At 44.1% G+C, this 26,608-nt stretch overlaps 1 protein-coding gene across 49 annotated transcripts in view; it reads left to right on the plus strand.

Annotated features, from left to right (window-relative positions):
- CELF1 (CUGBP Elav-like family member 1) overlaps positions 1 to 26,608 on the plus strand; it is a 119,666-nt gene that overhangs the window by 28,040 nt on the left and 65,018 nt on the right. For 5 of the 49 annotated variants that reach the window (XM_089326652.1, XM_089326696.1, XM_089326769.1 and 2 more), the window contains exon 1: positions 25,637 to 25,735. The exons of 40 other annotated variants lie outside the window; for them this stretch is intronic. The gene's annotated coding sequence lies outside the window, so the exon portion shown is untranslated. Of the gene's footprint in view, positions 1 to 25,625; positions 25,736 to 26,608 lie in introns of those variants that run through there. 4 more of the 49 variants (XM_089326766.1, XM_089326816.1, XM_089326676.1 and 1 more) reach the window with 3 other exon arrangements.

Here is a 26,608-nt window from a genome sequence, read left to right on the forward strand (position 1 = left end):
GGCACTATAATATGGGCTGTAGATATTGCCAAGTAGTGGATTAACCTATACCAAAATGCCCACGCCAAGTTTTTTTTTTTTTTTTTTTTTTTTTTTTTTTTGACAGGCAGAGTGGACAGTGAGAGAGACAGAGACAGAGAGAAAGGTCTTCCTTTGCTGTTGGTTCACCCTCCAATGGCCGCCGCTGTTGGCGCGCTGCGGCCGGCGCACCGCGCTGATCTGATGGCAGGAGCCAGGTGCTTTTCCTGGTCTCCCATGGGGTGCAGGGCCCAAGCACCCGGGCCATCCTCCACTGCACTCCCTGGCCACAGCAGAGAGCTGGCCTGGAAGAGGGGCAACTGGGACTAGAACCCGGTGTGCCGGCGCTGCAAGGCAGAGGATTAGCCTAGTGAGCCGCGGCGCCGGCCAAATTTTTAAGGATTTATTTATTTATACGCCTCTCGCAATATTTAAGGATATATTTATTTATATGAAAGCCAGGGTTACAGAGAGAGACGAAAGCAAAAAGAGAGAGGTCTTCCATCTGCTGGTTCACTCTCCAAATGGCCACAACAGCTGGAGCTGGACTGATCAGAAACCAGGAACAAGGAGCTTCTTCCAGGTCTCCTACGCGGGCGCATGGGCCCAAGGACTTGGGCCATCTTCTGCTGCTTTCCCAGGCCATAGCAGAGAGCTGGATTGGAAGTAGAGCAGCTGGATCTTGAACTGGCACCCATATGGGATGCTAGCACTGCAGGTGATGGCTTTACCTGCTATGCCACTGGGCTGGTTCCTCCCACTTTTTTTTTTTTTTTTTTTTTAAGATTTAAAAAATTTATTTGAAAGCCAGAGTTATAGAGAGAGGTAGAGACAGAGCTTCATCTGCTAGGTCACTCCCCAGATGGCTGCAACTACCTCTGGTTTATGGACTAAAAGAACTTTTTAACTATTAACGCAGTTTTTTGCTGGTAATGGTATAAACTCAGGGTCTCATTCCAAGAATTCTTTTGTTTGGGACAGTTAAGAAGACAGACATATAGTAACTGCTTTGCTAAGATATTGTTTGTATACCTTACCTAAACTGTTAACCTAGTTTATTCTTGAGAAGTAGGAGATATTTGGGATTGATGCTTGGTGCAGTGATTAAGATATTTCTTGGGATGGTTACATGCTGTATTGGAGTACCTGGATTTGAATCCTGCCTCTGCTTCCTATTGCAGCTTCCTGGTACCACACACTCAGGGAGGCAACAGGTGATGGCTCAATTATTTGCACCCGGCCTACCCACATAGGAGACATTGGAATGGGTTCTGGGCTTCTGGCTTTGGCCCCAGCTGTTGTGGGCATTTGAGGAGTGAACCAGCTGATGGAAGATCTTTCTGGATGTTTCTCTGCCTTTCAAAGAGAGATAAATTTAAAAAATTTTAAGAAAAGCAGTAGTAGTTTAACTGTAGCAGAAGTGTCATGGCAGTGTGGTTTTTAAAAGGTAGCATTCATAGCATCTTTTGAAAGAGATCTGTGGATCATTGTGGAGTTCTTACGGTCATCTAAATGGCGCTATTTCTACTCTTCCCCCCTGGCTTTTATTTACTTATTTACAGTTTGAGACACAGATAGTGTGTGTTCCCATTGACTGATTCACTCTCCAGACACCTACAGAGGTGGGGCTGGAGCTGGGTCCTAGACACTAGTGAGTGTCCTAATTTGATTGGGCCCACATCAATGAGTGTCCAACGTGCTATTCTGATATATGTCTTTCCTAGCATTTTTTTTCTTAAGATTTACTTATTTATTTGAAAGGCAGAGTTACACACACACAGAGGGATCTCTTCCATCTGCTTGTTCACTCCACAAATGGCCACAATGGCTAGAGCTGGGCCTATCTGAAGCCAGGAGCCAGGAGATTCTTCTAGGTCTCCAGTGTGGGCGCAAGGGCCTAAGAACTTGGGCCATCTTCCACTGCTTTCCGAGGCCATAAGCAGAGCTGGATTGGAAGTGGAGCACCCAGGGCCCAGACCCGTGCCCATATGGGAGGCCATTTTTGCAGATGGCAGCTTTGTTGTACTACAGCATAGTACATAGCCGGTCCCCTCCCTAACAGTCTTGTTTTTGTTGTTGTTGTTGTTGTTGTTTATTTATTTATTTATTTATTTTTTTTTGACAGGCAGAGTGGACAGTGAGAGAGAGAGACAGAGAGAAAGGTCTTCCTTTTGCCGTTGGTTCACCCTCCAATGGCCGCCGCGGCCGGCGCGCTGCGGCCAGCGCACCGCGCTGATCCGATGGCAGGAGCCAGGAGCCAGGTGCTTCTCCTGGTCTCCCATGGGGTGCAGGGCCCAAGCATCTGGGCCATCCTCCACTGCACTCCCTGGCCACAGCAGAGAGCTGGCCTGGAAGAGGGGCAACCGGGACAGAATCCGGCACCCCAACCGGGATTAGAACCCGGTGTGCCGACGCCACTAGGCGGAGGATTAGCCTAGTGAGCCGCGGTGCCGGCCTGTTGTTGTTTTTAATTCTCCATTTACGGATTGCTTCACAGTGGAAGAGAGCTGTGTTCAGAATTTTTTCCTGAGAACCTGAATTTTCTTCTTGTCTTTCATCTCTTCTCTTCTGCCTATGTACTTTGTACCTCTTCTTCATTGAGCTTGTACATTATGCACAGTTGACTGACTCTATTATATCATCTTTGGGACTACAAAATAAAAGTTGGAAAATTTAAAGTTAAGGTTCCCAGAATAATGTCGCCCACATTGCACATATGTCACATTCTGAGTTTACTAGTTAAGCCTCTAAATATGTGCTTTATATACACTATGTGGAGTGTGATGACTTAGGTTGCCATGAGAACCTAAAAATTTTAGACTTACATGGTTAGAAACAAGTGCTTTTTATTCTTTTATTGTCTTAGATGAAGACTAATTTTTTTTATTTAATGATTTTCACAAATTGAGGCTAAGGCGGTAGCCATTCTTACATATTGCCTCTCTCTCTTGCTGACAGGATGGGTAGCTTCTTTTTTTTTTTGGCTGCCTGTTACTGGTCTCCTTCGCTCCAATCTTCCATGCTCTGGTTTTCGTCCCTTATCTATTTGTCTCTTACTACTTTTGTTACTAAGTGATAGGATTCAAAGTAGAAAACTAGAAACATGATAAGAAAGCAAAGTTGGTAAGGGAGAGAACTATTCTAGTGGGGTATCCTTCACAGTAATTCTCTCATGTAAGCTCCTTGACATGAGCTGTAGTGGTAACTGATAAGCTAAATTTTTCTCAAAAACTTTTATTAAAACATTGTGGGGAGTAAGTAACCGTTTGGCCTGGTGGGTAAGACACTTGCATCTGAGTGTCTGGAACGAAGTTCCGCTTCATTCTTTGTTCCAGCATTCTAGTAATGCATACTCTGGGAGGCAGCCAGTGATGGCCTCCCACCTGGAAGACCTGAACTGACAAGCATCCTCCTGACTTGGAAAGTTATCTGGGGCAAATGAATGAACAAACCAGTGGAAGAGACCTTGCTCACGTTATCAAAGAATAATTTGTAAAAAGATTTTTAAAAATAAAGTGTTGTTGGAGAGGTACCACCACATGGGATGTCTGCCTTCCACGCTGGAGTGCTGTTTCATGTCCTGACTACTCTACTCCCAACCCAGCTTCCTGCTGATACATCCTGGGAGGCAGCAGAGAATGGCACCAGTGCTTGGGTACCTTCCACTCACATAGGAAACCAGGAGTTCTGGGGCTTCTGTCTGTTGTGGGCAATTTGGGAGGTTAGCCAGCAGATGGAAGATCAATGTCTGTCTGTCTCTCGCTTCCCCCCAACCCCCACATTTCTTTCTTTCATCTCCCTCCTAAAAAGATTTGTTTGTTTGAAAGAGTTACGGAGAGAGAGAGATAGAGAGAGAATCTTTCATCTGCTGGTTCACTCACCAAATAGCTGCAATGCCAGGTCTGGGCCAGGCTGAAACCAGAAGCCCAGAGCTTCTTCCGGATCTCCCGCTTGCCCTTTCCCAGGTGCATTAGCAGGGAGCTGGATCAGAAGTGGAGCAGCTGAGTATCAAACAAGCACCTGCATTGGATGCCGGTGTCAGAGGCAGTGGCTTAGCTCCTTGGCAGCAGAAGATGGCTCAATTACTTAGGCCTCTGCCACCCACATGGGAGACATGGAAGGAGCTCCTGGCTTCATCCTGGCCTAGCCATAGCTCTTCCAGCCATTGGGGAAGTGAACCAGTGGGAAGATCTCTCTCCCTCTTCTGTCATTCTGCCTTTCAAATAAAATAGATTTTTTAATTTATTTTTTAAACAATTTTTTATTAATTTATTTTTTAAAATTTATTTTATTTATTTGAAAGGCAGAATGACAGAAGTAGAGAGAGAGAGAGAGAGAGAGAGATGTCTTCCATCTGCTGGTTTACTCCCCAAATGGCTGCAACAGCCAGAGCAGAGCTGATCCCAGAGCCAGGAGCCAGGAGCCAGGAGCTTCTTCTGGTCTCCCAATTCCTAGGACAGCTTCTCTGTTCTATAAGAGTTATTGATGTACTTAAAAGGCAGAATGACAGAGAATGAGTGAGATCCTCCATCCCTTGGTTTATTTCCCAAATGACCACAGTTGCCAGATCTGGGCCAGGCGGAGGCCTGGAGCAGAGGTGGCAGGGGGCCAAGTTCTTGGGCCATCATCCCTTGCTTTCCCAGGCACATTTACAGGAAACTGGATCAGAAGCGAACAGCTGAGACTATAGCCAGTATTCTGATATGGGATGACCCAAAATGCATCTTAAGCTTCATAGCAGGCTTTTAATAAGAATATTTTGCTGGAGGTTACTTTTGTGCTAAGAAACTGTTTCTTATGTCCATATTTTTTAGATGGTCATAGCAAGAGCAGCAGCATCAAATTCTGTGTTTAGGGATGTGTCTTGCTCATTCCTGTTAGTCCGTTAGTGTATAGTTAACCTTTCTCATGAAGCTTTTCCTGACCATCATCCCGTATCAAATTATATCATAGAATTTATTGTTTTATTGATACCTTTTTTTAATTTCAGGAGCATTTTGAGATTTTTTGAGGATAGAAATTGCCATGCTGCTTAGTGTATTGCATATCTTTTTGGAGGGGTGGTGTAGGCATATAAATAGTTCCTACCTAATTGTACTCTATGACCTAGACCCTCTTATAACAGCTTATTGGACCAGTGGTGGACGCTTGGCCCAAATTGAGCAAATCATTTTCTCCAAGGAATCTGAGATTGGAATTGAGTCTTCAGGGAACAAGTCTGAATTCAGAGAACTTGGAGCCTAGGCTCAGATACTAGCATGCAGCTGTATTCAGGCTCATACTGGTGAGAACAATAAAGGACAGTCTTTGGGGAGGGAGAAATATGTAGATATGTAGAAAATTGATCCAGAAATAAACAAAGACGAGAAATGGAGCTCTAGAGAGAACATAGTCATCCACAAGCAAACTATAAGCCTTGATACCCAAGGGCTTTCCAGATGTGCTCCTTTTTGGGGTTCCTTGAGATGTTCTAGTATCCTTTTATTTCATTCCAGTTTTTGCTTAAACTGATTTGAAGGGAGTTGTTTTTTCTTCCAGAAGAGCTTTGAATAGGACTTAGTGTGGAGTTCTGCACTTCTTAGATTCATTTGAATTTTAGAATAATCATATCAGGGATCATGGGTGTTTGGAAGATCATCCCATTTTCCCAGCAGCCTCCCAAGGCTGGGCAAAGGCTGCTGGAAGTCTTGGTACCATCAGCAGTATAGAATTCCTTGTGATGTTACTTCTGGTGCGGTGAATGCTGCTTTTGGTACTTTGCCAGATCAAAATTATGAATTTCATTTCTTTTAAAAATTTTTTGAAAGATTTATTGTTTTATTTATTTGAAAGTCAGAGTTACACAGGGAGAGGAGAGGCAGAGAGAGAGAGAGAGAGAGAGAGATGTCATCCATCCACTGGTTCACTCCCCAGTTGGCCACAATGGCCGGAGCTGTGCCGATCTGAAGCCAGGAGCTTCTTCTGGGTCTCTCATGCGGGAGCAGAGGCCCAAGAATTTGGGCCACCTTCTACTGTTTTCCCAGGCCATAGCAGAGAGCTGGATCGGAAGTGGAGCAGCCAGGTCTCGAACCGGCGCCCCTATGGGATGCCGGTGCTTCAGGCTTAACGCTTCAGTCTTAAGCCACTGTGCCACAGCGCTGGCCCCTTAAAATTTTTTAATTTACTTAGAGGGAGAGAGAATTATCTCTTACCCACTGACTCACTTCCCAAGTGCCTGCAATAGCCAGGACTGACCACAGATGGAAACCAGGAACCCAGGACTCAATACAGGTCTCCCTTCCCATGTTGGGGGCAAGGGACCCACATAGTTAAGTTGCACATTAGCAGGAAGCTGGAATGGAGAGCAGAGCCCAAACCCAGGCACTCTGATATGAGATGCGAACATCCCAAGTGGCGTCTTAACTGTTGCACCAAACACCTGTACCTATTTCTTTTTTTGAAAGTTTGTAATGATTATTTGTTTATAACTACTGCTTTTAGGTAACTTAGAGTGATAATACTTCCATTTTAGATAGGAAACTTTAGATATAAAAGTGATTATCATCTTTTTAACTCTAAACTGTAAAGCATTTTTGTGAGGCTTATGGATTCTCTTTTCATTTCTAGTTAAATAATACATTTGTTTTAGTTTCCTGATTTTCTCTTTTTTAAAAAATATATATTTTAAAGATTTATTTATTTATTTGACAGAGGTGGGGGCAGGGGTCTTCCATCTGCTGGCTCACTCCCCAAATGGCCACAATGGCCAGAACTGTGCCCATCCAAAGCCAGGAGCCTGGAGCTTCTTCTGGGTCTCCCACATGGGTACGTGAACCCAAGCATTTGGGCTATCTTCCACTGCTTTCCCAGGCAAAAGCAGAGAGCTGGACCAGAACAGGAGCATCCTGGACTCGAACCAGTGTGCATTTGGGATGCTGGTACTGCAGGCGGAGGCTTTAGCCGCTGTGCCACAACACCACCCAATTGTTTTCTCTTAAAAAAGAAGTTAATCAGCTTGAGTGGAACATAATAATGTGTGTTCACCAGCAGTTGAGACTTTAAACAAAGGGTAGTGCTAAGTGGCTGTGTGCCCAGTTAATAGAGTCTGTCTGGTCCCAGCTTAGTCGGTAACCTCATGAGTGATCTGTAATAGGAGCATTACAGTAGTGTATTAATGAGGGAGAGGGGAGGTCTGAGAAAGATAGTTTAGTGCTTCTAATTTGATTTTTTTTCTTGCAGTCATTTTGTTTCTGTTAAGTTGAAAGACTTCGTTCCAGAGAAATGTGAAGTTTCCCTGTGATAGTAATGATAATAATCAGAAATTAAAAACAGTTAGCAGATAACTGAAATGTGAATGAGTATACAACCAGGAAAGAATATAGAAAAAGCTAGGAGAATTTTTTTGACAGTAGAGTTCAAGTTGATTGCAGATAAGTATCAAAACAATAGTATGCCTTCATGTGTAGTATGTGTATAGTATTGAGCTGAGCATTGCATAGAGAAAACATTATAGTCCATAGTGTTTACTTAAGATTTATTTATCTGAAAGTCAGAGTTACACAGACAGAGAAGGGGAGAGAGAGGGCGGGGAGGAGGGAGGGAGGGGTCTTCATCCACTGGTTCACTCCCCATTTGGCCGCAGTGTCCAGAGCTGTGCCGATCCAAAGCCAGGAGCTTCTTCCAGGTCCCTGAAGCGGGTGCAGGAGCCCAAGGATTTGGGCATCTTCTACTGTTTTCCCAGGCCATAGCAGAGAGCTGGATCGGAAGTGGAGCAGCCGGGTCTCGAACCGACGCCCATATGGGATGCTGGTACTGCAGGTGGTGGCTTAACCCGCTATGCCACAGTGCCAGCCCCCATAGTGTTGACTCTTATTGGACCTTGTATAAAGTAGATACTTGGCAAATATTTGTTGAATAATACTGCATATCTGTTCACATGGCACTTTTAATTTTCTGTTTTGAGGCAGTTTGGTATTAGGGATGAGGAACAGGAAGAAAACATGAAATCCTCTGAATTTGTTTAAATCATTCATTATCTTTGGAAGTTAAGTTATTTTAAAACTCTAAGGAATTTTCTGGAAAAATATAAACAGCTTCCCACTGAAAGATGTTATGTTGGTTAAAATTTGTAATTAAAAAAAAAAAAAAGCCTTTTTGGAGACTAATGATCTTGAAACATCATCTTGCTTATTTCCTGAAGGTCTCTAGACAGTCCTAATTTTGACTGTTTCTTGCAACTCCAGAGAGTAAGAAAAGGGGAATATGATACTGTTGGCAGTCTGTGCTCTTGCTTTTCTAGGCCAAGATGCACTTTCCCAAATAAAATTAAGAAAATTGTAATCCAGGAGTAAAAATGAATAAAACACCCAGGAGTTTGCCTTCTCTTCTGTCCTGTGGCCTCAGTCTCTGTTTGTCTCTAGACTGTCTGGTAGTAAACTAATGTGGCAAACTTACCCTCTGGGCTTGTCCTTCTTGTTTCCCCTTTCAAGTTTATGGGAAATAATTGTGAAAAGATGCCATGTTTTTACATGCTATGTTTTTTATCTATATTGTTTCTGTTTAATAGCCTCTGGATACATTTACAAGTGCATTTAAAAACTTGCAAACCTATGAACTAATTTGGGTTATAAATAGGGTGGGAAACTGTTTTAAACAAACAAACCCATGTGAAACTGGTACAGGAAAACTTAGGTAAATAAAATCAGCAAAATCAGATAGGTTTTTGTGGAAGGGAATGGCACTGTGGCACAGTGGGTTAATCTGCCACTTGCTATACTGGCATCCCATATCAGAGTGCTGGTTTGAGGCTGGCGCCGCGGCTCAATAGGCTAATCCTCCGCCTACGGCGCCGGCACACAGGGTTCTAGTCCCGGTCGGGGCGCCAGATTCTGTCCCGGTTGCCCCTCTTCCAGTCCAGCTCTGTGCTCTGGCCCGGGAGTGCAGTGGAGGATGGCCCAAGTGCTTGGGCCCTGCACCCGCATGGGAGACCAGGAGGAAGCACCTGGCTCCTGGCTTCGGATCAGTGCCATGTGCCGGCCGCAGTGCGGCGGCCATTGGAGGGTGAACCAATGGCAAAGGAAGACCTTTCTCTCTGTCTCTCTCTCTCACTGTCTGCCTTTCAAAAAATTGGAAAAAAAAAAAAAGTGCTGGTTTGAGTGGAGCTGGATGCTCTACTTCCAATCCAGCTCACGGTGGTTGTTGTTGTTTTTTTTTGTTTTTTTTTATTTTTATTTTTTTTTTATTTTTTTGAGACATGGTGTATGTGGGAGAATCTTCATCCCTTGGTTCACTCCCCAGGTGGCTACCCCAAAGCCTAGAGGCAGGAACTCTTATCTGGGTCTTTCACATGGGTGGCAGTGCCCCAAATATATATTTTAAAGATGTGTGTGTTTGTTTATTTGAGAGGCAGAGAAAGAAGTCTTCCATCTGCTGGTTCTCTTCCCCAAATGGCTGCAATGGCCAAAACTGAGTTGATCCGAAGCCAGGAGCCAGGAGCTGCTTCTGGGTCTCCTACTTGGGCTTGGGCCACCTTTTATTGCTTTCCCAGGCCATAGCAGAAAGCTCGATTGGAAGCAGAGCCGTCAGGACTCGAACCAACACCTGTATGGGATGCCAGCACTGCAGGCAACAGCTTTACCCTCTACACCACAGTGCCCCCTTGTGTGGCTTTTGAATGAGGCCAGTGTTGTGGCCCAGCAAGTTAAGCCACCATTTGTGTCACTGGCATCCCACTGGTTTGAGTCCCCGGCTGCTCTGCTTTCAATCCAGATCTTTGCTAATGCACCTGGGAAGCCATCGGAAGGTGGCCCAAGAACTTGGATCCCTGCCATCCTTGGGCCAGACCTGGCTGTTGTGGCCATCTGGGGAGTGAATCAGCAGATGAAAGATTGATATTTTCTCTCTCTCTCTTTTGCTCTGCCTTTCACATAAATAAATATTAAAAAGAATTTGGTAGTCAACACATTTTATCTTAATGACATTTATATTTAGAATTTTAAAATAATTATTATTTGATATCAAACTAAGGCTCTTAGGAACACAGAGATTTAAACTTTCTTCCAGGTACTTTCTAGCTCTCAAGTTAGTGTGGATAATAGACCTAGGGTAGCTGAGGATTTCTGCAACTGGTATGGAGACAAATGCTATTTTTATTTATTAGAGTTCATTTGTCTGATGTAGCTTTGCTTAGGGCTGAGCAAGACCTATAGAAAGACTAAACTCTTCCAGGGAGCCTACGACCTAGAAAAATGTTTTCTTTTGAATTCTGACTGTTCCACTTCTGTGAACAAACCAGATCCAAAGATCAGGCTTAAACGATCTGTTTTCTTAAGATGTCTTCTACCAGAATGCGTCTCCGGGAGCTTACTGGCAGTACGCATTTAGCTGGGAGTGGCGGTGTACCTCCCTGAGTTACATCACCTGTGTCTACACACAGCAATTTTGTAGCTGGCTTTTTTCTTCTTCTTTATTTGGAAAGCAGAGTTAGAGAAAGCGTGAGAGAGAGGGAGAGGGAGAGAGAATGAATCAATTTTTCATCTTCTGGTTAACTCCTCAAATAGCCACAATGCAGGAGTCAAGTCAGGCTGAGGCCAGGAGCCTGCAGCTGTATCTCGATCTCCCACGTGGATGGCTGGGGGCTGCCCAAGGTCTTGGGCCATCTTCCGCTCCTTTTCCAGGCCCATTAGCAGGGAGCTGGATTAGAAGTGAATCACCCAGGACTTGAATTGGCACCCATATGGGGATACTGGTATCACAGATGGTGGCTTAGCCAGCTGTGCCACAGTGCTGGCCCCAGTATGTAGCACTTTTGGAGGCTGACTTGGAATTTGAACTTAAACTTCTTTGTCCAGCCAGCTTTATTGTACTAATTTTGCATGTCTGGTAAGTTTCTAATGTAATCATATAGAGAAAGCTGAAATTCCTTAAACTTGGGAATTCTGAAGTCTTGCTAAGAATACTAAATCACATAATTTATAGTGTGGTAGTCTGGAAAGCAATAGCATGCATAGGTCATTGAGACTTCAATTGACTTTGCTTTTGCTTTTATCAATAGACTAAAGATTTATATTTCAGTATATTTAACTATTTGGCAAGAGAGAGCACTAAAACAGTTTTTAATATTACTTCAGAATTGTGTAGTGTGTGGTAAAATTTTTTGGAGGTAATTTGATGAAGAAAAATTTAGATGAGCTTTCTGAGTTGCCACATCAAAAAAGGCTTGACCAGAAAAAAAAATTTAAAAAGGCAAGCTACTGGTCCACCCCCAGGAATCCTAGTAGGTCCCCATGGTAACAACCTCCTTGCTTACAACTTGTCACTGTGTGACTGTCAATGGGGTTCAAAGAAAAGCTAGTATGTCAGGAACTGTGCAGTACTAGCCATTCCTTGATAAAATGCTGTTGCACATTTGCAATGAGCCAGAAATAGAAAAGAAAGCTTAAGATTGTACTTTCTGTGTCTTATTAATTTAGAAGCTTTAAAGAGCTACCTAATTATGGTAAGGTGCAGTACTGGGAAGGTAGTGGGTGTCCAAGGCAGGCATAGAAGGAAAAGGAAGTAAGCCATAGCCTCTGAGTGTCAGAAGCTTCAGAGATTTTTCTTTAATCCTTCCATTTTGCAATTGAGGGAAGTAAGATACTTTCCTTTAAATTCACATAGTGGCAGGAGCAGAATTCCAGCCCAGGCCTTTTAATTTTTCAGCACTGTTTTTAGCTGCCTCCACCCACTGGTTGAATTTATCTTGCCTCTACATTTCCTAATGAAATCTAAGTCTCCAAGGTAGGGCAAGAACCTTAGAAGTCATTCAGGGAAATTTATTACTCTGTGAACTTATCCCTTCTCCAGCATCCTGGGCAGGTAGACTCTACCTGTTATTTCCAGTGCATATTGCTTGTGTAGTTGACAGAAATCCTGCTGATTGGAGCCTGCATTGTGGCACAGTGAGCTAAGTCATTTTGAGTTCTACCTGCTCTGCTTCCATCTAATGTGCCTGGGAAAATAGCACAAGGTAGCTCAAGGGTTTGGGCCCCTGCCACCCATGTGGGATACTTGGATGGAGCTTCAGGCTCCTGGCTTTAGCCTGGCCCAGCTCAAGCATTGTGGCCATTTGGAGAGTGAACCAGCTGATGGATGATCTCTCTCTTTGCCTCTGTGTCTCTTTTTTCCCCTCTCCCTCTCTCTCTCCATCACTCTGCCTTTCAAAGAAATAATCTTTTTTTTTTTTTTTTTTTTTTTTTTTTAAAGATGTACTTATTGGAGAGAGGGAGAAACCCAGAGAAGTCTTAATCCACTGGTTTGCTCCCAAAATGGCCTCAAAGGGTGGAGCTGGATTGATCTAAAGCCAGGAGCCAAGAGCTTCTTCCAAGTCTCCCACATGGGTGCAGAGGCACAAGCACTTTGGCCATCCTCTGCTGCGTTCCCAGGCTCATTATCAGGGAGCTGTACCTGAAGCAGAGCAGTGAGGACTTGAATTGGTATCCGTAGGCGATGCCATGGAGCAGACAGCAGCTTAACCCACTATGCCACCACGCCAGCCCCAATAAGTACATCTTTTAAAAAGTATTTAAGGGCTGGCGTTGTGATACAGCAGGTTAAGCTACTTACTGCAACACTGGCATCCCATATGGGAATCCCAGATGCACTTCCAATCCAGGTCCCTGTAAGGGTCCTGGAAAACAGTGGAAAATGGCCCGAGTGCTTGGGCCCCTACTCCCACATGGGAAATCTGGATGGAATTCCAGGATCATCCTGACTGGCCCAGCACCAGCTGTTGCAGCCATTTGGGGAGTGAGCCAGGAGATGGAAGCTCTCTCTCCTTCTCTGTAACTGTGCTTTTGAATAAATAAATAATTTTTAAAGCCATATACTTTTGCGCTCTCTATAAAATAATAGTTGTAAATCAGAATAATTCCCAAATGTTTTTCCTTATTGTGTTTATCTCCATTTAAATCATGTATGTCAGTCATGATAAGACACATAATTTTCTTTTTTTTTTTTTTTTAAGATTTATTTCTTTTAAAGGCAGAGTTACAGAGAGGCAGAGAAAGAGAAAGAGGTGTCTTCCATTTGCTGGCTTACTCCCCAGATGGCCACGACTGGAGCTGCACTGATCTGAAGCCAGGAGCCTCCTTCGGGTCTCCCATGTGGGTGCAGGGTCCCAACTACTTTTTTTTTTTTTTTTTTTTGACAGGCAGTGAGAGAGACAGAGACAGAGAGAAAGGTCTTCCTTTGCTGTTGGTTCACCCTCCAATGGCCGCCGCGGTTGGCGTGCTGTGGCCGGCGCACCGCGCTGATCCAAAGGCAGGAGCCAGGTGCTTCTCCTGGTCTCCCATGGGGTGCAGGGCCCAAGCACTTGGGCCATCCTCCACTGCACTCCCTGGCCACAGCAGAGAGCTGGCCTGGAAGAGGGGCAACCGGGACAGAATCTGGCGCCCCAACCGGGACTAGAACCCAGTGTGCCGGCGTTGCAAGGCGGAGGATTAGCCTAGTGAGCTGCGGCGCCGGCCATGGGTCTCAACTACTTGGGCCATCCTCCACTGCTTTCCCAGGCCATAGCAGAGAGCTGGATTGGAAGTGGAGCAGCCGGGACTTGAACCAGTGCCCATGTGGGATGCTAGAACTGCAGGTGGCGGCAGTGCCGACCCCAGGACAGATAATTTTCTAAAGAAGTTATGTCATGGTTGAACCCTAGAACTTTGAGAGGATAGTGCCATATTTGGAATAAGCTAGTTCTTTAGCAAATGGGAGGGAAGAGATGATGAAAAATGCTACATTGAGCATAAAGTACTTTATGATATGCTTAATAAGATGATTTGAGCTAAAGGGTATCAAAAAAGGCCTCAAAAATATTTTTAAAGTAAAATCTAAAGTTGCATTTTAGTGGTTCATTTGTCAGACTTTTGTTATTGTTTAAAGTAGTGCATTTATACAAAACTAAGTTTTGGGTTCAAAGCTAACAATTTGGTAGTTATCAATTGCATATATTTACCAAAAAAGGATTTTTACGTTCATTTTTTAAATGTCACATTGCTTATTGTGCCAGTAATTTAATATCCTTGTGAATTTGTAAACTTTTATTTTGTGAGGGAGAAACAGCGATCTTATATCTGCTGGTTCACTGCCCAAATGGCTGCGATGATTGGGGCTGGGCCAGGCTGAAGCCAGGAGCCAGGAACTCCATCCAGGTCTCCCACAGAGGTGAGGAGGGTCCAAGCTCTTAGGCTGTCCTCCTAGGTGTATTAGCATAGAGCTGGATCAAAAGCAAAGCAAGTGGGACTCAAACCTGGACTCCAGTCTGGAATGCTTGCATTGCAAGCAGCAACTAACCTGTTGTGCCTCAGCACTGGCTCCCTAAACATTTACTTTATTTGAAAGGCAGAGTGACAGGGAGATACAGAGCTTTTCCATCTGCTTGTTCACTCTCCAAATGACTACAATGGCCAGGGTTGGACTAGGCCCGAGCCAGGAGCTAGTAACTTTATCCAGTCTCCCACAGGGGTGACATGGCCCAAGCCATATTTGGGCCATATTCTGCTGCTTTCCCAGGTAAATTAGCAGGGAGCTGGAGTGGAAGTGGAGCAGCTGGTACTTGAACCAGCGCCCACCCATATCTGATGCTGGCCGGTGTAACCGACTGAGCACTAATGCCAATCCCAAGACTTGTATGTTCTGATAACTGTAGATTGATTTTCTCTGTGTGTGTGTGTGTGGGTTTGTTTGTTTTTTTTTTTTTTTTTTTTTTTTTTTTTTTAGCTTTATTTGTTTATTTGAAAGGCTGGGTTACAGAGAGGCAGAGGCAGAGAGGGACAGGGGGTTGAGAGTTCTTCCATATGCTGGTTCACTCCCCCAAATGGCTGCAATGGCCAGGGCTGTGCCAATCTGAAGCCAGGGGCCTGGAGCTTCTTCTGGGTCTCCCATGCAGGTGCAGAGGCCTAAGGACTTGGGCCATCTTCTTCTACTTTCCCAGGCCATATCAGAGAGCTGGATCTGAAGCGGAGCAGCTGGGACTTGAACTGGCACCCATATGGGATGCTGGTACTGCAGGTGGCTGCTTTACCGCTACACCACAGCGCCTGCCTGAATTGATTTTCCTTGAAGAAATTATCATAACTAAAATGAAGACGTTGGCTCCAATATTAATAATTCCTTTTGTTTTATCAGAAAATGAAATTGAAAATGATATTGGCACTCATGTGCTGTATTTTTAAACTTGTTTATTTTTATTTATTTGAAAATAAAATGGCCATATTTGAAAAGAGGTATCTTCCTTTTGCTGATTCATTCCCCAAATGTCTGCAATAGCCAGGGCTAGGCCAAATTGAAGCCAGGAACTTGGAAGTCAGTCTGGGTCTCCTACATGGGTGGCAGGGACCCAAGTATTTGAGCTATCATCTGCTGCCTTCCCAGGGTGCACATTAGCAGGAAACTAGAATTGGAAGCAGAACCAGGACTTAAACTAAGGCACTCTGAAAAGGAATGCAGGGAGTATAGCTGCTGTGTCAAGAACCTAACCATCTTTTCCTGTCTTGACTTCCATACTTTTTTTTTTTTTTTTAAGATTTTATTTATTTATTTGACAGGTAGAGTTACAGACAGTGAGAGGGAGAGAGAGAAAGGTCTTCTTCCATTGGTTTACTCCCCAGATGGCCACAATGGCTGGAGCTACGCCGGTCTGAAGCCAGGAACCAGGAGCTTCTTCCAGGTCTCTCTCGCGGGTGCAGGGGCCCAAGGAGTTGGGCCATCTTCCACTGCTATCCCAGGCCATAGCAGAGAGCTGGACTAGAAGAGGAGCAACCGGGACTAGAACCGGTGCCCATATGGGATGCTAGCCTCGCAGGCAAAGGATTAACCTAGTGCGCCATGGCGCCAGCTCCAACTTCCACACTTAGAGACAGCTATACAGAAAATGTGGCGAAGTTTTTTTTTTTTTAAATGTGACCCCCCCCCTTTTTTTTTTTAAAGATTTATTTATTTATTTATTGAAAGTCAGAGTTACACAGAGTGAGGAGAGGCAGAGAGATAGAGAGGTCTTCATCTGATGGTTCACTCCCCAATTGGCCACAACGGCCAGAACTGCGCCGATCCGAAGCAAGGAGACAAGAACTTCTGGGTTTCCCCTGCAGGTGCAGGGGCCCATCTTCTACTGCTTTCCCAGGCCATAGCAGAGAGCTGGATTGGAAGTGGAGCAGCTGGGTCTCGAACCACGCCCATATGTGATGCCAGCACTGCAGGCCAGGGCATCAGCCTACTGCACCATAGCATTGACCCTGAGTTTTTAATAATCTGGAATTTCATGTCCATCAGCACTTGTTTTATAGCCAAGGTAATAAGGGTAAGGACATATTTTAGGCATTGGTAAGTGTGGCTTGGCTGTCAAAGGAATCTCTAATCCTAGCCTTCTAGCCTCACCTGCATTGCTTTTCACTTATTTACTCTAGAATGTTTATTACTAACTTCTGATCTTCATGTTAAATTATAGTCTAACAAAAGGAACTAGCACTGTTGGACTTAGAAGGAACCTCAGTGAGGATAGTAACTTACTGGGGGCATCCATCCATCTGTCAAGCAGGAAGACAGCACTAGGCTAGTAGTCGTCTTCTCATTTCAAATGTACTTTTTTTTTTTTTTTTTAATTTTTCTCGCTCACTGAGACCCAGTCTCATGAGAGTAGTGAAAATAAGTTTTAAGGTTTTTTTTTTTTTTTTTAATTATTTATTTGGAAGGCAAAGTGTAAGAAACAGAGATGGAGAGATTTTTCTATCCATTGGTTCACTTCCCAAATGGCCAAAACAACTAAGGCTGGGCCAGGCCAAAGCCAAGAGCCAGGAACTCCATGTAGTTTGTCCATGTGAGTGGGAGGGTACTTGAACCAACATCCACTGCTTCGCAGGGCACATTTAGTGGGAAACTAGATCAGATGCAGAGTAGCTGGGATTGAAGTCAGCACTACAGAGGCCAGCACTGTGGCACAGCAGGCTCAGCTACCACCTGCAGCACCAGCTTCAGATCCAGCTTCTTGCTAATGTGCCTGGGAAAGCAACAGGTGACCAGTGGATGAAAGATCCCTCCCTTCCCCTCTGCCCCATTCCCGCTCTCTCCTCCCCTCTCCTTCCCTCTTTCCCTCCCCCTTCCACCCCTCCCCCTCCCCCTCCCTCTCCCTCTTTTTTTTTTTTTTTTTTGAAAACTTATTTAATAAATACAAATGTCATAGGTACAGCTTTAGGAATATAGCAGTTCTTCCTCCCATACCCGCTCATCCAGCCCCACTCCCATCCCACCTCCTACTGGATCCCTCTCCCATCCCATTCTTCATTAAGATTCATTTTTTAAATTATCTTTGTATACAGAAGACCGACTCTATACTAAGTAAAGATTTCAACAGTTTGTACCCACACCGACACAAGGTATAAAGTACTGTTTGAAGACAGGTTTTACTATTAATTCTCATAGTACAACTCATTACGGACCGAAGTCCTACCTGAGGAACAAGTGCACAGTGATTCCTGTTGTTTTAACAATTGACGTTCTTTTTTATGATGTCAGTGATCACCTGAGGCTCTTGTCAAGAGCTGCTAAGGCTATGGAAGCCTTTTGAGTCCACAAACTCCATCAGTATTTAGATAGGGCCGTAAACAAAGTGGATGTCTCTCCTCTCTTCTTTGATGGCCCCTTCTTTCCACTGGGATCTCACTCACAGAGATCCTTCATGTAGGTCTTTTTTAGCCACAGTGTCTTGGCTTTCCATGCCTGAAATGCTCTCATGGGCTTTTCAGCCAGATCCGAATGCCTTAAGGGCTGATTCTTTCTTTCCCTCTCCATATCCTTCCCTCTCTTCATAACTCTGGCATTCAAATAAATAAATAAAATCATAATAAATAAATAATGCCTTATAAAAAAGAATTATTAAAAAAAGAAATTGGCACTATAATATGGGCTGTAGATATTGCCAAGTAGTGGATTAACCTATACCAAAATGCCCACGCCAAGTTTTTTTTTTTTTTTTTTTTTTTTTTTTTTTTTTTTTTTTTTTTTTTTTTTGACAGGCAGAGTGGACAGTGAGAGAGACAGAGACAGAGAGAAAGGTCTTCCTTTGCTGTTGGTTCACCCTCCAATGGCCGCCGCTGTTGGCGCGCTGCGGCCGGCGCACCGCGCTGATCTGATGGCAGGAGCCAGGTGCTTTTCCTGGTCTCCCATGGGGTGCAGGGCCCAAGCACCCGGGCCATCCTCCACTGCACTCCCTGGCCACAGCAGAGAGCTGGCCTGGAAGAGGGGCAACTGGGACTAGAACCCGGTGTGCCGGCGCTGCAAGGCAGAGGATTAGCCTAGTGAGCCGCGGCGCCGGCCAAATTTTTAAGGATTTATTTATTTATACGCCTCTCGCAATATTTAAGGATATATTTATTTATATGAAAGCCAGGGTTACAGAGAGAGACGAAAGCAAAAAGAGAGAGGTCTTCCATCTGCTGGTTCACTCTCCAAATGGCCACAACAGCTGGAGCTGGACTGATCAGAAACCAGGAACAAGGAGCTTCTTCCAGGTCTCCTACGCGGGCGCATGGGCCCAAGGACTTGGGCCATCTTCTGCTGCTTTCCCAGGCCATAGCAGAGAGCTGGATTGGAAGTAGAGCAGCTGGATCTTGAACTGGCACCCATATGGGATGCTAGCACTGCAGGTGATGGCTTTACCTGCTATGCCACTGGGCTGGTTCCTCCCACTTTTTTTTTTTTTTTTTTTTTAAGATTTAAAAAATTTATTTGAAAGCCAGAGTTATAGAGAGAGGTAGAGACAGAGCTTCATCTGCTAGGTCACTCCCCAGATGGCTGCAACTACCTCTGGTTTATGGACTAAAAGAACTTTTTAACTATTAACGCAGTTTTTTGCTGGTAATGGTATAAACTCAGGGTCTCATTCCAAGAATTCTTTTGTTTGGGACAGTTAAGAAGACAGACATATAGTAACTGCTTTGCTAAGATATTGTTTGTATACCTTACCTAAACTGTTAACCTAGTTTATTCTTGAGAAGTAGGAGATATTTGGGATTGATGCTTGGTGCAGTGATTAAGATATTTCTTGGGATGGTTACATGCTGTATTGGAGTACCTGGATTTGAATCCTGCCTCTGCTTCCTATTGCAGCTTCCTGGTACCACACACTCAGGGAGGCAACAGGTGATGGCTCAATTATTTGCACCCGGCCTACCCACATAGGAGACATTGGAATGGGTTCTGGGCTTCTGGCTTTGGCCCCAGCTGTTGTGGGCATTTGAGGAGTGAACCAGCTGATGGAAGATCTTTCTGGATGTTTCTCTGCCTTTCAAAGAGAGATAAATTTAAAAAATTTTAAGAAAAGCAGTAGTAGTTTAACTGTAGCAGAAGTGTCATGGCAGTGTGGTTTTTAAAAGGTAGCATTCATAGCATCTTTTGAAAGAGATCTGTGGATCATTGTGGAGTTCTTACGGTCATCTAAATGGCGCTATTTCTACTCTTCCCCCCTGGCTTTTATTTACTTATTTACAGTTTGAGACACAGATAGTGTGTGTTCCCATTGACTGATTCACTCTCCAGACACCTACAGAGGTGGGGCTGGAGCTGGGTCCTAGACACTAGTGAGTGTCCTAATTTGATTGGGCCCACATCAATGAGTGTCCAACGTGCTATTCTGATATATGTCTTTCCTAGCATTTTTTTTCTTAAGATTTACTTATTTATTTGAAAGGCAGAGTTACACACACACAGAGGGATCTCTTCCATCTGCTTGTTCACTCCACAAATGGCCACAATGGCTAGAGCTGGGCCTATCTGAAGCCAGGAGCCAGGAGATTCTTCTAGGTCTCCAGTGTGGGCGCAAGGGCCTAAGAACTTGGGCCATCTTCCACTGCTTTCCGAGGCCATAAGCAGAGCTGGATTGGAAGTGGAGCACCCAGGGCCCAGACCCGTGCCCATATGGGAGGCCATTTTTGCAGATGGCAGCTTTGTTGTACTACAGCATAGTACATAGCCGGTCCCCTCCCTAACAGTCTTGTTTTTGTTGTTGTTGTTGTTGTTGTTTATTTATTTATTTATTTATTTTTTTTTGACAGGCAGAGTGGACAGTGAGAGAGAGAGACAGAGAGAAAGGTCTTCCTTTTGCCGTTGGTTCACCCTCCAATGGCCGCCGCGGCCGGCGCGCTGCGGCCAGCGCACCGCGCTGATCCGATGGCAGGAGCCAGGAGCCAGGTGCTTCTCCTGGTCTCCCATGGGGTGCAGGGCCCAAGCATCTGGGCCATCCTCCACTGCACTCCCTGGCCACAGCAGAGAGCTGGCCTGGAAGAGGGGCAACCGGGACAGAATCCGGCACCCCAACCGGGATTAGAACCCGGTGTGCCGACGCCACTAGGCGGAGGATTAGCCTAGTGAGCCGCGGTGCCGGCCTGTTGTTGTTTTTAATTCTCCATTTACGGATTGCTTCACAGTGGAAGAGAGCTGTGTTCAGAATTTTTTCCTGAGAACCTGAATTTTCTTCTTGTCTTTCATCTCTTCTCTTCTGCCTATGTACTTTGTACCTCTTCTTCATTGAGCTTGTACATTATGCACAGTTGACTGACTCTATTATATCATCTTTGGGACTACAAAATAAAAGTTGGAAAATTTAAAGTTAAGGTTCCCAGAATAATGTCGCCCACATTGCACATATGTCACATTCTGAGTTTACTAGTTAAGCCTCTAAATATGTGCTTTATATACACTATGTGGAGTGTGATGACTTAGGTTGCCATGAGAACCTAAAAATTTTAGACTTACATGGTTAGAAACAAGTGCTTTTTATTCTTTTATTGTCTTAGATGAAGACTAATTTTTTTTATTTAATGATTTTCACAAATTGAGGCTAAGGCGGTAGCCATTCTTACATATTGCCTCTCTCTCTTGCTGACAGGATGGGTAGCTTCTTTTTTTTTTTGGCTGCCTGTTACTGGTCTCCTTCGCTCCAATCTTCCATGCTCTGGTTTTCGTCCCTTATCTATTTGTCTCTTACTACTTTTGTTACTAAGTGATAGGATTCAAAGTAGAAAACTAGAAACATGATAAGAAAGCAAAGTTGGTAAGGGAGAGAACTATTCTAGTGGGGTATCCTTCACAGTAATTCTCTCATGTAAGCTCCTTGACATGAGCTGTAGTGGTAACTGATAAGCTAAATTTTTCTCAAAAACTTTTATTAAAACATTGTGGGGAGTAAGTAACCGTTTGGCCTGGTGGGTAAGACACTTGCATCTGAGTGTCTGGAACGAAGTTCCGCTTCATTCTTTGTTCCAGCATTCTAGTAATGCATACTCTGGGAGGCAGCCAGTGATGGCCTCCCACCTGGAAGACCTGAACTGACAAGCATCCTCCTGACTTGGAAAGTTATCTGGGGCAAATGAATGAACAAACCAGTGGAAGAGACCTTGCTCACGTTATCAAAGAATAATTTGTAAAAAGATTTTTAAAAATAAAGTGTTGTTGGAGAGGTACCACCACATGGGATGTCTGCCTTCCACGCTGGAGTGCTGTTTCATGTCCTGACTACTCTACTCCCAACCCAGCTTCCTGCTGATACATCCTGGGAGGCAGCAGAGAATGGCACCAGTGCTTGGGTACCTTCCACTCACATAGGAAACCAGGAGTTCTGGGGCTTCTGTCTGTTGTGGGCAATTTGGGAGGTTAGCCAGCAGATGGAAGATCAATGTCTGTCTGTCTCTCGCTTCCCCCCAACCCCCACATTTCTTTCTTTCATCTCCCTCCTAAAAAGATTTGTTTGTTTGAAAGAGTTACGGAGAGAGAGAGATAGAGAGAGAATCTTTCATCTGCTGGTTCACTCACCAAATAGCTGCAATGCCAGGTCTGGGCCAGGCTGAAACCAGAAGCCCAGAGCTTCTTCCGGATCTCCCGCTTGCCCTTTCCCAGGTGCATTAGCAGGGAGCTGGATCAGAAGTGGAGCAGCTGAGTATCAAACAAGCACCTGCATTGGATGCCGGTGTCAGAGGCAGTGGCTTAGCTCCTTGGCAGCAGAAGATGGCTCAATTACTTAGGCCTCTGCCACCCACATGGGAGACATGGAAGGAGCTCCTGGCTTCATCCTGGCCTAGCCATAGCTCTTCCAGCCATTGGGGAAGTGAACCAGTGGGAAGATCTCTCTCCCTCTTCTGTCATTCTGCCTTTCAAATAAAATAGATTTTTTAATTTATTTTTTAAACAATTTTTTATTAATTTATTTTTTAAAATTTATTTTATTTATTTGAAAGGCAGAATGACAGAAGTAGAGAGAGAGAGAGAGAGAGAGAGATGTCTTCCATCTGCTGGTTTACTCCCCAAATGGCTGCAACAGCCAGAGCAGAGCTGATCCCAGAGCCAGGAGCCAGGAGCCAGGAGCTTCTTCTGGTCTCCCAATTCCTAGGACAGCTTCTCTGTTCTATAAGAGTTATTGATGTACTTAAAAGGCAGAATGACAGAGAATGAGTGAGATCCTCCATCCCTTGGTTTATTTCCCAAATGACCACAGTTGCCAGATCTGGGCCAGGCGGAGGCCTGGAGCAGAGGTGGCAGGGGGCCAAGTTCTTGGGCCATCATCCCTTGCTTTCCCAGGCACATTTACAGGAAACTGGATCAGAAGCGAACAGCTGAGACTATAGCCAGTATTCTGATATGGGATGACCCAAAATGCTGGCCCCTCCTGACCTAGTTTTGTCATCAAGATTCCCTTCTTTTTTGTACCAAGATACAAGAAAAGATGACAGGGTGTTATAGATGAAAAAGCTATATTATTTTAAATTCTTAAACCTATTTGGAGTCTTGGTTTCCTGTTGAAAATCTGCTAAAAGCCATCAAGTTCTTATAAATGTGTATGCATGTAAAATTTTACACAAGGAAGTTTTGAGAATTCATGAAATCTCAATGGATTCTAGTGGATCCTAGGTATGGATCCTGATCTAATCCAGTCACATTTTCCACTTCAGGAAACAGATCCAGAGAGGAGAAATGCAGTGTCAAAGGTCACACTCCAGGTGTTTACAGTCATTTTAATTTTCAGGTTACGTTTTTAAGCAGTCACCCTTGATGTATACACTTTTGATGTTTTTCTTTGTTTTCTTTATTCTTAGTTGCTTTCACATAATCTTAGTAAAGTACATACACATAGCTAAAAGCTCTGATGTTACACAAAAAGCATATTAATCTATAGTAAACTGCTCTGTGGAAAATCAAAGTTGCTCCAGTAGGTCTGTGCAGATTTTTTTTTTAAAGATTTGTTTATTCGCGAGGCAGAGTGACAGACATCTTCCATCTGCTGGTTCACCCTTGAATGCCTGTAACAGGCAGTTCTGGGTCAAGGTCAAAGCCAGGAGCCAGGAACTTCATCTGGGTTTCCCACAAGGATTACAGAGACCCAGGTACTTGGACCATCTTCCACTACTTTCTGTGTATTATCAGGAAACTAGATTGGAAGTAGAGCAGTTGAAACCCGGACTTGCACTCTGACAGGGAGGCTGGCATCACAAACAGTAGCTTAACTGGCTGTGCCATGCCCCTGTGCAGATTCCTTTTTTTTTTTTTTTGACAGGCAGAGTGGACAGAGAGAAAGGTCTTCCTTTTCCGTTGGTTCACCCCTCAATATCTGCTGTGGCCGGCGTACCGCGCTGATCCGAAGCCAGGAGCCAGGTGCTTCTCCTGGTCTCCCATGGGGTGCAGGGCCCAAGCACCCGGGCCATCCTCCACTGCACTCCCGGGCCATAGCAGAGAGCTGGCCTGGAAGAGGGGCAACCGGGACAGAATCCGGCGCCCCGACTGGGACTAGAACCTGGTGTGCCGGCGCCGCAGGCGGAGGATTAGCCTAGGGAGCTACGGTGGCACCGGCCCTGTGCAGATTCTTAAAAAGTATATAAACCACTATATACAATTAAGATGGAACATTTGCATGTTTGCTTTGTGGGACATACATTTGCCTGTACTGCTGGGAACCTCCCCCTTTTTCCCTTTTCAGTATGTCAAACTGTGGGGGACAAGGCTTTGCATTGTACTAGGAGATCTAGGTAGTGGGATTGAGAATTTGCTGTCATTTAGCATCAATTGCTGATCATTACTGCTATGCCTATGAGAGGCAAAGAAAATTTCAAGTGGTTTATATGCTGATAAAATATATTAAAATAAGTACTTAGCAGACCACTTATATTTTAAGAATTTGATTTTTGGAGGCCAGTGCTGTGGGGCTGTTCTACTTTGATCCAGCTCCCTGCTGATAGACCTGGGAAGGCAGTGGAAGATGGCCGTTGAAACCATCTGGGGAGAGATTTTTCTCTCTCTCCCTTTCTCTGTAACTTTGCCTTTCAAATAAATCTTGGAAAAAAATGTCCAAGATGGACTAATATTTTTATGAAAGTATTATGTGAGATACTTTAGAGGGGATGCTGAATTATGATCTGAATTTATTTTTATCTTTCTTTAGAATATGTTTTCCCTAATGTAGGCAAAAATTGTAGTTTTGCTTCCATAAGCTATGTGGTATTACTCTTATACTAGGGTGAAGCATTTTAGATTGAAAAAAATTTCAGAAATGGTGAGACCTTGGAAGTCAAGTAGTGAAAATCCTATATTCTCTCATACATAAGATATTTTAGGTGCACTGAGTGCTGGTCATGGGACCCATGGAAGAAGGTCTCGACATGTCCCTCCTCACTCTTCTTCTCTGAATGTGCCTAGCTTTAGTAGTTTGTACCTTGTACTTTAGCACTAGTCCTATACTATCCACCTGTATTATCCATGTGTTAAGCTTATTATGCAGGAACTAGATTATTAGTATTGGAGACCAGTGACGGTGTGGTTTTTGTTTGTACAGCAGATACTAAGTACATATGCAGTGTGCAATGAGAACTTGGTTGATTAAGACCTAAAGAACAGAATCATGTGAGCCAATTGGCATTTTTTATCTTTGAAGAGTGGAACTCTGGTCAGAAATTAAGCTTTTTACATGCTTCACATTGAAATGAGTCTGAATGAATTATTCTAAATAAAATAATGTTTGGAACATAAATATTTGACTTCTGATTATGTAAGCCAACATCCTGGGAAATATATTTTAAAATGATAATCAGAATTTGTTTCACCATACCAACCAGAAAATAAAGAGGCTCCAAAATGTAGTCTGTGTCTTGGAATGGGAGCTTCATTCTGAAAGCAGTGAAGGCCACTGGATTGAGCCTCACAGCTACCTCTGATCCCATGAGATGACCTAGTAAAGGTTTTCACACTGTTTTTTACATTTGCCATTTGGCTGAGGGATTCTTGCTGTAAATGGCTGAAACTACTGGCAGGTTCCTTGACTGAAATAGACGCTCTCAAAACTTACTTCAGGTACCATCCTGTGTGTTTCTGTTTTTGGTCTGAAGCATGTGAACAGAATGCATGTGTTTTGAGATAATTGAGCTTTCACTAATGCCCCCTCTCGGCAACCATGTATGGGTAAAGCTGTTCAGTTCCCCGCTCCTCCCTCTCTGAGCAGGGAGCAGAGCCTGTTCTGCTGAAGCTGCTGTTCCACTTTTCAGGTTTCTATATTTGTACAGCAGCAGCAGGAGCAGCCCACTGGCTGGGCCATGTGGCTGCCCTGTGGACCTGCCCTGTGCACCCACACTGGCTCGTACCTGCTCAGGACTCAGCCAGGGCTCTAAGCTTGTGTTCTTACATGCTTCCCTCTGTGTACATTTCTGTGAAGGACTGAGGTTTTCAAGTCAAAGAGGTGACCCGTTTATCTTTCGGTTTTGCATTGTTTAGGTCTGTCAGTTATGAGTTGTAGAGAATGTTTCACAATCTCAGGGAGGAGCAGGGAGGCAAGATTTATGTTGTTTAACAAAATAACATGTTGGGGCAGGGGTGCCAAACCGGTAAATTAGTGTCAGAAATGATCTTTGGGTTCCCTTGAAAACATCTTTTTCAGTAATAGAGTTTTTTCTCCTTTGTTTCTTTCCCGGTCACAAAGATCAGCTTTTAGGGGTAAACTGAATTCCTTTCCCGGTACACAAATTTCTTGATGTAAAATTTGAGTTAAAAAAAAAAAAAGATAAAATGCCTCCATCTTCTTAAGGAATGATTTAGTGAATCTTTAGGGGAGAGGGTGCAGTAGGGGTAAACCTACTGACTTGGTCCTTTGCTGGGAAAGGAACTGTTGGGAATGCCCTGTTGCTTCGGGCTTTGCAGCAACCTGTGCTGTGTTTGCACTGATTCGGAGTGCTTTGTAAAGTCTAGCCTTACGGAGGCCTTGTAATGCCTTTTGGTGTCATGTCTATTTAAGGAATAGTAGGGGACATGACTTGTAGACAGATTTCAGTCTATTTTCAAAGGATACTATATTTGATTGCTACATTTTAAGAGAATGTCTTATTGATTTATCATAAAATACTCTGTAAACTGATATGAATCTCTGCTCATGATTAATTTAAGTCTAAATTCAAGTTTGTTTGTTTTACACTTTCTTTTTACTCCCCTCCCCCTCCCCCCATGAGTCATAAGCATGCAGAGTTGGGAATAGCATTGTCAGCTGAGTGGGGATGAGACAGTTCTCTGCACATGTTTGTAGCTGTGGCTGAGGAAGAAAGACTCTGAACAAGAGAGA

Source organism: Oryctolagus cuniculus, chromosome 1 (assembly GCF_051225735.1).
Source record: "Oryctolagus cuniculus isolate XC-2025 breed Fujian yellow rabbit chromosome 1, ASM5122573v1, whole genome shotgun sequence".
Taxonomy (NCBI): Eukaryota; Metazoa; Chordata; class Mammalia; order Lagomorpha; family Leporidae; genus Oryctolagus; species Oryctolagus cuniculus.